This window comes from Schistocerca piceifrons, chromosome 2 (genome assembly GCF_021461385.2).
Source record: "Schistocerca piceifrons isolate TAMUIC-IGC-003096 chromosome 2, iqSchPice1.1, whole genome shotgun sequence".
Taxonomy (NCBI): domain Eukaryota; kingdom Metazoa; phylum Arthropoda; class Insecta; order Orthoptera; family Acrididae; genus Schistocerca; species Schistocerca piceifrons.
The window spans coordinates 328849840-328863227 of NC_060139.1; the positions used below are offsets into that span (position 1 = coordinate 328849840).

The window sequence follows — 13388 nt, forward strand, 5'->3', positions numbered from 1 at the left end:
GATTTTAAAGCAATATCCTTCGCAGACTGATTGCGTTTTCCCATTATCATACCAACGAACAAACATCTACCACCTGATTTACGTACGACTGACCCTATTTCATCTTTCCATCTCATGTAATTGATGGTGAAGGGGGGAGACAGGAAAGGAAAGGCAACGCACTGATGACATCAGCTGCAAAGGGAGTTTGTGCGAAATCAGCGGCGATTAGTGAAAACGTTGCCTTACCAGGACCCGAACCCGTGATCTCCTGCTTACTAGATAGTTACGTCAACTACTGCGCAGTCCGGACCCAGTGTTTATCGCACATGCGTGGAATTCCCTACTCACTCCCCAGACGACTCACATTGCCACTTATTCCATTTCATATCCCTCCAAATTATTACCTCCAGGTGTTTTTAAGACTTCCCAGAATGAGATTTTCACTCTGCAGAGGAGCGTGCGCTGATATGGAACTTTCTTTCAGGAGTGCTAGTTCTGCAAGGTTCGCAGGAGAGCTTCTGTTAAGTTTGGAAGGTAGGAGACGAGGTACTGGCAGAAGTAAAGCTGTGAGGACGGGACATGAGTCCTGCTTGGGTAGCTCAGTTGGTAGAGCACGTGCCCGCGAAAGGCAACGGTCCCGAGTTCGAGTCTCGGTCCGGCAGACAGTTTTAATCTGCCAGTAAGTTTAATTTTTGTAAGAGTTGTCTAATTCCAACTGAGATGTACTGGTATTGTAGTCATAGGATACCACGTTTCTAGGCGGTTCTAGGCGCTCCAATCTGGAACCGCGCGACCGCTCCGGTAGCAGGTTCGAATCCTTCCTCGGGCATGGATATGTGTGATGTCCTTAGGTTAGTTAGGTTTAAGTAGTTCTAAGTTCTAGGGGACTGATGACCTCAGATGTTAAGTCCCATAGTGCTCAGAGCCATCATCTCGTGCTGACCTATGCATACTGATAATTACGACAACCGCCGGCCGAAGTGGCCGCGCAGTTCTGTGCGCTGCAGTTTGGAACCGCGAGACCGCTACGGTCGCAGGTTCGGATCCTGCCTCGGGCATGGATATGTGTGATGTCCTTAGGTTAGTTAGGTTTAAGTAGTTCTAAGTTCTAGGGGACTGATGACCTCAGATGTTAAGTCCCATAGTGCTCAGAGCCATCTTCTACGATAAATCTGAGGTTACTATTAATATTGTCTGCTGTATCATTAAGATACAACTTGAACAGCAAAGGTCCCGATACACTTCCCTGTGGCTCACCTCTAGCTACATGACCACTCTGCTGCAATTCACATTAAGAAACAGTTAAATCACTACCACTGATTAATCTCCGAGTCTGATGAAACCCCTGAGCCTCTTGTGGTCGATGGGATATTAAAACTTAATCTTCCTTCTTTTTTACTTAAAAAATTACACCTCTTCACTAAATCAATTTCTAAATCCTTCAATGGTTCTTCGACACACAGGTTGAACAGCAGAGAAAAAAGAGTGCATCCCTATCTTACCCCCCTTTTTAATCAGAACACTTCTCTCCTGGTTTTCTATTTTATTGTTGCTTCTTAGTTCTTGTACATACTGTGTTTTCCCAGTCTTTCTCTATAATTCACAAGGAACTGATCTCCATCTAACAAATCCTGACTTACGTTTTCCATTTTATTTCATTTTTTTTATATCATTCCGGTCATGGTCCAGCCGATTGTCGGCTAGGTCTCGCATTTATCTGCCTTTGATTTCTTCGGCATTGTATGGATAATATTCTTCTGAAAGTCCTACGATATGTCTCGAGCTTCACAGATATTACGAATTAATTTGAATAATCGGTCGATTATCACTTCCTCCGATAGTTTTAGAAATTCCGAAGGAATGTTACCTACTCCCCGTCCCTTGTTTGATCGTAACTCTTGCAGACCTCTGTCAGACTTCTAATACCGAAACAACTGTGCCCTCTAAATCGACACCCATTTCATCTACTGTCACGATATCAGACACTTCATCCGTCTTGTACAGACCCTCAATGAACGCTTTCAGTGTGTACCCCTGTCTTCTGCGTTTAATGATAATAACCTGTTCAATTTCTGGAAGTGGAAGAAATTTTCAACACAGGTACTTGGTTGCTACCAAGAGAAACACGTGACGATATGGTGTTGCTGACCACCACACTGTGGTGCAAGGCTCTGGCCTAAATGCCAAACCTGTATTGAGTCTCATGGAGTGATGGTATGACGCTGTTAACAGTGATCCTTTAGGCACAAGAGTATTTAAGTTTGGTGCTACTCCAGAGTAATCTGTGAGTGAGAGCAGAGTTTTATATTCACAGCTTCTTCTTCCTTTCTCTGTCATGAAGACATAAACAGATCAAAGGTGTGCCACGGTCTACCACACACTATTCACCACAACAAAATAAAGAAAGAAAAGAGATGAATTGCATTGTTGGCCCGGAGACCATGAGGGCTGGCTCCAGACGCCCAACTGGAAAGTTTTTCTTTCACTGTGCACTTAGGCACCTTTCTTCCACGAACGCGCCCCTCCGTTGGACGGAACACCATCAAGAGTATCCACTCCTTCATTCGACGAGACATTGCGGAGAGATTTGGGATTTAGAAGTCGACATTGGAGAAATTAGAATTATGTATTAATACCTTCAGCTGCTCACGGGCGTTGATATATATCAACGGGGACGAGCGAAAATGTGTACCCCGACCGGGACTCGAACCCGGGACCTCCTGCTTACATGGCAGACGCTCTATCCATCTGAGCCACCGAGGGCACAGAGGATAGTGAGACTGCAGGGACTATCTTGCGCACGCCTGCCGCGAGACCCACATTCTCACCCTATATCTGCACACATTACCTTCGTAGTGTCCGTACCTAACACACTCTACTCGTGGAAGACAGTCCTACCAAGTCCCGTAAGAGTTCGGGTAATATGTGTGCATCCGCACAGAAGAAGAAGGTCATGGGCGGTATTGCCAGAACTATATACTTATATGGATAAGGTATCTGTTCCTTCGGACATATCCGAAAGAACAGATACCATATAAGTACAATGGAGAAAATCCCAGTGATCAGGGACATTGTCACCATCTCTCCATACATCCTCCAGGTATAAACTGTTAGGTGGTGAAAATTTCTTTCACCACGAGGCTTTAAACGGGCTGCTTCTAATATTCGAGTGCTATCACACAAGCATGCTTTATTTTCTTTTCCCTCACAAACCGCAACGCCACTTTTGTTAACACCCACTTCAGCTCGATGTGTTGCTAGTCATAAAAAACAATTAATCGACTCAAGTTTGTAGCTTGTAAGAATATTTTCCTCTCAGAATTTGTGCTGAAGTGTCTTCCAGACTGCTTGGCAAGTCTTCTGAAAACTAAAATGTGCTTCTTCATGAAAAGCAGATACACTCTAAGACAAGAAAAACAACAAACTACGAAGGAATTTCCGATTGGGAGGGAAATTGGTAGATGTGATGTACTGGTAGCAGGGCCCTGCCCATAATGCTCCAAATTTTCTCACTTAGAGAGATCTGACTTTTTTCGCCAAGGCTGGATTTCGCAAGCATGAAGACAAATGGGAGAAACTGTCGCCATGCGCATCAGGCATTATCTTGCTGAAATGTAGACCCAGGATTGCTTGTCATGAAACGCAACAAAACGGGGCGTGGAATATCGTCAAAGTACTGTTGTACTGTAAGAATGCCGCGGGTGACGACCAAAGGGGTCCTGCTATAAAATGAAAGCACCCCAGACCATCACTCCTGGCTGTCGCGCCCTTTGGTGGACGACAGTCGGGTTGGTATCCCACCGTCTGGGACGCCTCCAAACATATCATCGCTGGTCATCGGGGCTTGATTCCAAGCGAGACTCATCGCCGAAGACAATTCTGCTCCAGTCAATGAGATTACAGGCGGAAGACCTGTCTGGAATCTCCCCGGACAAATATGGGATACCAACCTGACGGTCGCCTGCTGTATGGCACGACAACCAGGAATGACGGGCTGGGATGCCCCGTGCAAGACATACCGATGGCCCATTTCCGTCCTCTCGCTGGTAGCTCGTACACGTCGCTCAAATTCCACTCCTCAGAACCACCATTCTATAAGTGCACCCATGACCAACTCCTACCGTGCTTTTGTGTCTGGTATTTCAATCCCAAAAATGTGGGTCAAACCGCCATCAAAGATCTTCGCGGCGGGCCGTGATGATCGATAGCGACCGGATATCGCTGGACCGTGGCGCCAGCAACCCATGGAAGTTGGCACGACTCAGAGTCCATCTTCCTTAGGTATACAGGTAAAGTAAACCTTTCGGGAAATCAAAGAAAGTGCAAGTCTGGAAACTGCAAGGTCGCAGGATCGAATCCTGACCGGACACCGGTTGCTGTCTCTCCATACGCTAGCATTCACCTCACAGTGATATAAAGCTGTACCAGGAACGACACGTGGTTCGGACCGCAACTTAACCTGTAAGCCTCCTTCCCCAGTAGAATTACTGGAGAAAATTATGGGTGCTCAAGGCGCCGCAGTGGCTCGAATTGAAAACAGGCGGTTGAACATTGAGGAGCTCCCAACCAATCATACCATACATACGAAATTACTGTTTACTTAAGCAACATTATTTCTTCAGAAAAAGCAATAGCTCATTTCTCGAAAAATAGTGAAAATTAGTTGTATTTACTGAGAGAGACGTCTAGAAATTTTCAGAAATACACTTCATACTTCTGTTGCAGCTTATTTGATTAGTAACCAGTGTTTCTGGATTAAATAGTCCCTAATCTCCGATGTGCCTGTTGTTGATCCTGTATGTACGTAACAGTCAAAGTAAGCCATGCACCACATATAGCTGCTATGCTTTGCAGCTGGCTGGAAGTGATAGTTCAGTCATATTGCTGAAGGTGCAGTGCAGGTGATATGTGCCATTCTTTTCTGAATAAATGACCGTGTTTCGTTTTGATCTGTGCACAATAAACCCTAGGAGACTAGGGTATCTTGTAAGCACACTTTGTGGAATATGGGTCCACTTCCATCGCGATTTCAAGTAGTTTCTCACCCATCGCCAATCTGCCGTTGACAACGTAACACCATTGCGACCTGACACTGCTGGGCAGAAAAGTTTGATGTTTATTATGCCACACATACACCCAGTTCGTTTTGGGTTGGGCGATTCATCTTGAACAGATGGGAGTTAATTCGAAAAGTCTCCCGTATAATGTTGCCGTGGATAGGAGTAAGTTATCCTTAGATGTACAACTAGCATGAAGTAGTATTGCCTGACACAGGGAAACAGGACTCTCAGCTTGATATGCGTATCGGGGACGAGAAGCTGGTGGGCTATTGCAGAGCATCCAAGATTTTGTGGCGGATTTTGTTCTCGCTTTAAAAACGGGATCTGTGGCCTTTACGAACAACATGCCAAAACGAGTCAACACATTTCGTAGATTACTTCCTCCGATAGTAGATCGGGTTCTGGTGAGCTGTAGGGGTACTTTATGGAAGTACGCTGACAAAATAGTCCGTACTCCGGCTGATAAGATCTTCTTTCCGTTTTGGATGATACAGGACAGGCGGGTGCTATCTGTTACACCTAGATACGGAGGCGTATCAGCTGCATTTATAGCCTAACCCCGACACTTCGGAGTTCGTGGTGGTTACCAATAACGCAAATTTTCTGATTTGGCCCATGAGCCTTTACAGTATATCGCAGCCAACAATGCTGTGCGATAGAAGGAACACACCTCACTTAGCCGAGTATTCCCTGGTTTGGACCTTCCTGGCAAGTTAAAACTTTGTGTAAGATTTTTTTTATTTTTGACTCAGTCATTTTTATGATACAATCTTAACCAGTTTCGGCCTTCAATGAATGAACACTTGTTCATCAAATGCCGCCCATAGCCTCCGAAGGCCTTTGAAGGCCGAAACCGGTTATGATTGTATCATAAAAAAATGAATGAGGAAAAAATAATACCTTACAATTAGTCAGTCACCGTCTCTGCAAAGAAAAAGTTTTTTTCTAAAATTGTGTGGACCAGTCCGGATCTCTATTCTGGAGCGTTACCAGTCGCAGACTACCCCTCATCAGCTGAGCTTTCGAGGCACCATTCACGACCCTGACTCCCAGACTCATTTTTGCCGGCCCCTCTGTTCTACTTTCAATATCTATACAGGAGTTCTCCTGGCTATTCAGTTGCAATAGCACTCCCAGAAGAATAGATGTTGGGGAGAAGTGGCTTAGCTGCAACTTGGGTATTGTTTCCGAAATGAATCTTTCGCTGTACAGGGAGCTCTGAAGCCATTTGGCAGCTTAAAAACGCATGCTAGACCGACTGGGCTGGGCTGGTTAAGAATACTGATCGCAAAATGCAAAGTACAGAGTTCGAATCGCCGTCCGTTATAATTCCCCAGGAATTTTCAGTGCTGCACACGACGTTTAAATGTCCCAGTGCGTGGTCCCCATCGACCGTACTAAGACTTGTACTTTCTGTTCTCCCCTTCGTAGGACAGCCAGACAGACTGGAAATTCACCACTCTCTTTTCTCCCCCACGGAGAGATTTCGGCGAACTGTCGAGAGCGAGGTGGTGCAGTGTTTAAGATACTGGATGGGAGGGCGACCGGCAATCCAGATTTAGGTTTCTCAGTATTTTCTTCAATCGCTTAAAAGACACTGTCTGCTTCTTCCCCCTTCCAGACAAAACACGAATTCGTACTTCACGTGTGATGACACCGTCGCCGACGGGACGGTTAAACACTGACCTCGCTCCCTTCCTTCGGCGCAACCGCGGCGCGTCCTAGACCGCTGCGCCCTCCACTGCAGGAACGTGGCCCAGAGGACTCGACTTTTGACAGAGAGCACTCGCTGGCTGCCGCGGCGGCGACATTTGGCCGCCTGTGGCCTTTCAGCAGGCATCCATCAGCCGTCAGTCGTCAGCCGTCAGCAGACGGCCGCCGACAGTCAGCGGCCGTGGCGGCGCGACCGCCATATCGATTGGCCGGCGGGGGCGGCGCCGGCGTCGAATCCTCAGAACCGTGGGCCCACAAGAGCTGCTTCTGAAGCTCCGTCACATACAGGCCATTCCGAGAGGCTGCATATTGGCTACGTGCTGTTACACACTGCACCGACTTTTCCCAGATCACAGATGTACGCCGCTGGCTATAAGAGTTGGTTTTATGAAATTAATGGCTTTATACACAGCTGGTCTGAATTACACTTAACAATTGTAAAGGTAGAAAAATTAAGTGACTGGGGAGAAAGCACTAAGGGAGGCCCACAGAGTCCAATCTTGGGTCCACTCCTATCGTTACAGCGCGGAAGCGCTGTATCACATATGTCCGAAAAGGCTGCACACAGAATTGCGGGCTGGCCACTCTGGCCGAAGGGGTCTAGGCGCTTCAGTCCGGAACCGCGCTGCTGCTACGGTCGCAGGTTCGAATCCTGCGTCGGGCATGGATGTGTACGATGTGCTTAGGGTGGTTAAATTTAAGTAATTCTAAGTCTAGGGGACTGATGACCTCAGATGTTAAGTCCCATAGTGCTCAGAGCCATTTGAACCAGAACTGCGGTTTGGGGGGGGGTCTCACTGCTCCCTTCCTATTTGAGCTATAAATATGGTATGAAAAGTTTTTGGTTTAGCTCGGACCAGCGGCCATTTATATAGCCATTCGTAGATCTGTCTCACTGTATCTATGTTACAGTACATTAAGCGAAGTTTGAACGACGAAGCGTGGCTGGCGCACAGGGAAACTCTGCGAATCGATTAAATCCTTTTGCAAAAATTTTAATTAGGCTAAAATTAATGTGTCCCGTTCAGATTATACTTGCAAAAACATGCAAAAAAACACGGTTTTGTGGGAGGTTTTCGAAGGTCACCACTTCTATAAATAAAAAAAAGCCTATGCCTGATCAGTCGTCAGCCGAGTCAAAAAAATATATGGCGGTGTAATGTCAAAATTATGTTAAAGTAAAAGTTGGGAACCTGAATGAAAAATGCTCCTGTCATAACACAAAAAATGCGAATCTATCCTGGACGGAGTTAGCGATGTCAAAGAAGGGAACTAGCATTCCGGATTATCTGACAGCTTTAAAGACATTCAAATCAAACCATCTTGACATACTCGTCCTGTTTAATGAGTTAACCCTACTTCCCAGCGCAGTGAGCTCTCTTAGCTGCATGGTATTGGCACACCTGCATCATGCAGCTTATAGGCTGAAGTTCGTAATACTAAAATACAAAAGATTCGCCAGCCAAAGTGTCGTATACTTTGAGAGGTAGCAGTACTCACCGAAACAAGAAAAATGAGTACAGTAAACATGGGTCCGGAAATGCATATTCTTCTGGGATAAATCCAGTAAGCATAGGTCCGGTAATGCATACTTTCTGCGATAAACACGTGTTTACAGGAAGCGTTCAACATGGCGTCCATTCATGACAATGCACGCCTCTCCCCTTCGGCGTAAGGAATGACGCACTCAGAAGTATACCCGGTTTTAGTTGTACCTGCTGGCACGCATTGAAGACGTGACCCGCTAGCGTCCGCATATCGTTGATTGGCGTAGCGTACACCAATTCCTTCAAGTGTCCCCTAGGTCAGGGGAACGAGCAGGCCAAGGTGTCCCCCCCCCCGCCCCCCTCCCTCATCCGACCAATCTAGCGGTCCTGTAATGTCTGCGTCAGATGATAGCGCATGTTGTAACGAAGTGTGCTGGTGCGCCATGAACCACATTTGTTTTCGTTGCTGCACTGGCACCGTCTCCAGCAAAGTAGGCAAAACTTTAATGAGGAAGTCCAGATAATGCGCCCCAGTTAACCCTTGTGGTAGCACGTATGGCCCTGTTAATCTATCGCCACGTACACCTACCCATACGTTGATTGAGAATCGGAATTAATACCCTCTTTCCTAAATTGCTCGCGGATTTACATTTGCCCGTAGATGCTGGTTATGGAAATTCACAACACCACCTCTTGTGAACCCTGCCTCATTGGTAAATAAAATGTTGGATGTCAACAGTGGATCTGCGGCACACTTCTGCAACAGGCATTGACAGAACCGCCGTCTGCCATGATGATCCTGTGGCCTGAGGGCATGAACGCTTTGTTGATTATATGGGTACAGCAATTGCTCGTCAAGTACCGCACCACGCCTTGTGCTACCGCTAAACATCACACAGTGGTCTCAGGGTTTGTTTCCAGCAAACGTAGCACACGCCCCTCCATGCCAGGTGTACAGACTGCGCGGGCCCTACCACTGTCAGTCTTCCGAGGTGCTGGGGCACCTGTATCCTTCAAGCGCTGGAAAAGTCTGCCGAACAGCTCATCAGAGGGCACTCTGCGATGTGGATATTTTTCAGTGTACAGGACACAGGCTTGCAGGCTACTCCCATTTGCTAAACCATAGCAGAATATCATATCCGCCATTTCACTTGTCGAGTAGTAGGCATCCATTGCTAACAGGTGGTGGAAGAGAGAAAATGTAAATGTACTACACCATTTCTATGCTACAAGCAGCGGAATAACAGTAAACAAATAAGTGAATCCGCGTTTGGAAGAAGGTAAAACACCATGTTACGTACCCAGGATTGACAGTACTGTACAATAAGGCACACAAACACGACGAAAACTAACGTAGCCTACAACGCGACTCGAACGACACAACTGATTGCAGACCACCTAATATTAGGTGGAGTACTATGAGAAAGGCATCGTAAAACACTGCCGACACATTTGACGGGGTGCCAACGCGACGACTGTGCCAATATCCATAACCAAGCATCTCGCAGCCCTTCCTATTAACACGTATTTATTTCGGAAAGTGAGTATCCTCGGACCCATGTTTATTGGACTTATTTTTCTTAATTCGATGAGGACTACCACGTCTCAAAGAATTCGAACATTTTTTAACACCCTGTGTAATATCATATGGCTGAAGAGCATATAGTAATAGCTAAGAGATCTTTTCTGGGGATGGATTTGTTCCTGGGGGAACACTAAAAGAACCATTTGATTTCTGAGATACACGTTTTTACTTTTTTACGCGAGGCATAGCACCATGTTCTCACAAATAACCGATTTTTGGGATTTATGAATGAGAAACACCCGCGTAATATTTTCTTTTATATTTACGGCGTAGATAAAGTTACTGCGCCTTACTTCGTGCAGGTGCTGTTCAATGCTAGTCATCTGTACATCCAAGCATCTCGTACACCTAGTGCCAGACTGACGTTCATTCAATGCCGCCTTCGCCGTGTTGCAGTTTTTATGATTGGTCTTGTACAATGAGAGGCAAAAAAGATTGCTCGGCCCGAAAAATTTAGGGTCCAAGAACACAGCATTGCGCATGCCCAAGTTCAGAAGTGACTGTTCGCAACTCTAGCGGTCTTTGGAGCTTCAACGTGTTGTTTACATCGTCAAATAGAAACAATATAATAGGCTACAGTATAGGTCGCGATTCATTGTAATTTAACTCATCGTATCATTTCTTTTTAAAATCATTATTCGAGAAAGTATAAGGACTCCACGTCGGTAGAATTAGTACACCGACGACCGGTTGACATCTGTTTCAATTGCTGATTGGATGGGCTGACAGTTTACGAACATAAAGGACGAGAATTCAAATCTAACTGAATTGTTATTTCTTTTATTAAGACCCCTGCAAGTAATATTTTAAACCTTAATTCGCCACAGAATTTGCAGTTTCTAGGTTCCACATTCTTTCAAAAGGTTCCATTTTATAGTAGTCTACTCTTTAAACACACAGAAAAATGGTCAGAGTAAAAATATTGAAAATGAATGCTTTTATTTGTAATTACTTCAATCTATACCTGGTGTGGCAGATACGGATCGAATCCACACGGCGCTGTGGTACACCGACCAATCCGATTGCGGTCTTTAGGCGGTTTCCACGTTCCTTTATGCAAATACTTGGCTGTTCCCCAAATTTTGTCTCATAACACTGTACAAAAACAGGTAAAATACGAGGGGCGTTCAATAAATAATGCAATACATTATTTCTTGGGGTGTCGTGGCTCAAAAAATTCTAATTTTCTTTGTTCAAATGGTTCTGAGCACTATGGGACTCAACTGCTGAGGTCATTAGTCCCCTAGAACTTAGAACTAGGTAAGCCTAACTAACCCTAGGACATCACAAACATCCATGCCCGAGGCAGGATTCGAACCTGCGACCGTAGCGGTCTTGCGGTTCCAGACTGCAGCGCCTTTAACCGCACGGCCAATTTTCTTTGTGACACCCGTAAAAATTCCCGCATCACCTCATATATTCCCACTAACTCCCGGCAGTGGAACGACCAATCTTCAAAATGTCGTCTGCAACTGAGGTGCATTCCAAGCAAAGAGCAGTTATTTAATTTCTTTTGGCGGAAAACTAGACAACTGCAAACATTCACAGGCGTTTACAGAATGTCTACGGATATCGGGCAGTGGATAAAAGCCAAATTTGCTGGGCGAAGTGTCTGTTGTCATCGGAAAGAGAAAAAAAACTGTCTGATCTCCGACGCGGAGGGCGGTCGCAAACGTCTGTGATGCCTGCAATGCTGCAACTTGTAGCCTCTCTTATTTGAGATGGTCGACGATTATCAGTCATGCAACTCAGTGCTCAACTTGACATCTCTGTAGGTGGTGCTGACACACTTGCCCGTCAGTCAGTGTATTCAAAGATTTGTGTGCAGTAGATCCCTCCAAGTCTAGCTGAAGAGCATAAAGAGAAAAGAAGTAATATCTCTGCCGGAGTATTTTCTCGTTATGAGACTGATGGTGACGATTTCTTGACAGACATTGCCAAAGGCGATCCAACATGAATTCACCACTTTGAGCCTGAAACAAAACGGCAGTCAGTGGAGTGGCACCACAAAACGTCTCCTTCCAAGAAGTTCAGAACGGTACCCTCAGTTGGTAAAGTCTTGGCTACTGTCTACTGGGACTCTGAAAGGGTTATTCTGTTTGATATCCTTCCTCGTGGTCAAGAAATCAACTCTGAAGTCTATTGCAAGACTCTTGGGAAACTGAAGAAAAGATCACGGAGGGCCACATGCAGGTCTGCGCACCCGAGAGAAGATCTCAAACTTTCCGTGGACTTTTCTTCCTCATCAGTCCTACAGCCCAAATCCTGTACCTTCTGACTTCCGTCTCTTCGGGCCACTTGAGGACAGACTACATGAGTACCCGTATTACTACAGCAACGCTGAGGAAATATTTCACGTAACAAGAACTGACACCAGTACAGTTGGATCATACAGGCTGTCATACGAAGGTGTGGTAAGGCCATAGAAATGAACGGAGATTAAGTGAAAAATAGCGTTTATATTCCAATAATTGGAGAAACACGATTTCCCTCATTTAGCTTACCTTGAAGACTGTGACGACAGTAAGGGCTTCCGGACACAAAGTTAAGTAATAACATGAAATTGGCAAACCCTGGGAAAGAGTACCCCGCCCACATGGAATAAAACCTAGCAAAAAGAAGAAAGAAAGTTGGCTAACTCGCTGATTCCGCCACAATCCTTGCTACGGCTTCTTCACCTTTCTTCACCCTGGTTCTGTCGTATGCATTAAATTCGCTGAAGATTATGCTCCCATTTTCGTACATCCCCGTCAAGAAAATGCCACATTATGACAAGCCACCGGTTCACTTTCTCAGTGTAGGAGATCACTGATAATTCATTCCACAGCTGATACAGCATGTTACTGGTCAGCAGCAAATAGAGTAGAAAAGATAACTTCGCCCTTACTTGTCAGTGCTTACGAACTGAAACCACACGTGGCTTGCGGAACACAAAACATAATTTGGAAACACATAAACATTTACTATCAACGAAAACTCAAGGTGTCTGGACTGTATAATCACAAACAAGAAACGACTTACAGACAGAGGAGCACAAAGAAGAATGGGCTACAATGGTGATGTCGAAGACAGGAAAAACTTGAAATTTGTACTATTAAACGCAGAGTTCTGGAGGTGTCTGCTAGAGGTTAGTAGCTTTCAGTAAACTTTATTATTTCGTATTGGTGTGTGTGTGTGTGTGTGTGTGTGGTTTGAGGTTTTCGGGCGCTAAACAGCGTGGTCATCAGCGCCCAAACGCATAGAAACAGGAACACATGTGGAGAAGGGACGAAGACGGACAGCGAACAAGGAGAACGGCTAAAAGACACAGGCCTGACGCAGTTACAAATCCTCACATACAGAGGCAAAACAAGAGGAGAAGAAACGCACTAAAAAAGGAAAGGAAACACAAGGAAAAGAGAACAGAAATCGAAGTGAAACAAGTAGGTAATCGTGACTGGCGGACCTCTTACCTAAAGCCTGGGTGAACCAGTCACCCAGCAGCACATTAAAATCCTCTCCCTAAAATCCGAGGCAACAAATTGGACAGGACACAAAACCGTAAGACCTTAACCACAGTCG

The 13388-nt window shown here is 45.5% G+C and overlaps 1 protein-coding gene and 1 non-coding gene across 3 annotated transcripts in view; one reads left to right on the top strand and one right to left on the bottom strand.

Moving 5' to 3' along the window:
- LOC124775043 (acyl-CoA Delta-9 desaturase-like) overlaps positions 1-13388 on the top strand; it is a 646525-nt gene that overhangs the window by 548261 nt on the left and 84876 nt on the right. The window lies entirely within an intron of this gene.
- Positions 2672-2746, bottom strand: Trnat-ugu. The gene has a single exon. It is a non-coding gene; the product is annotated as a tRNA-Thr (tRNA).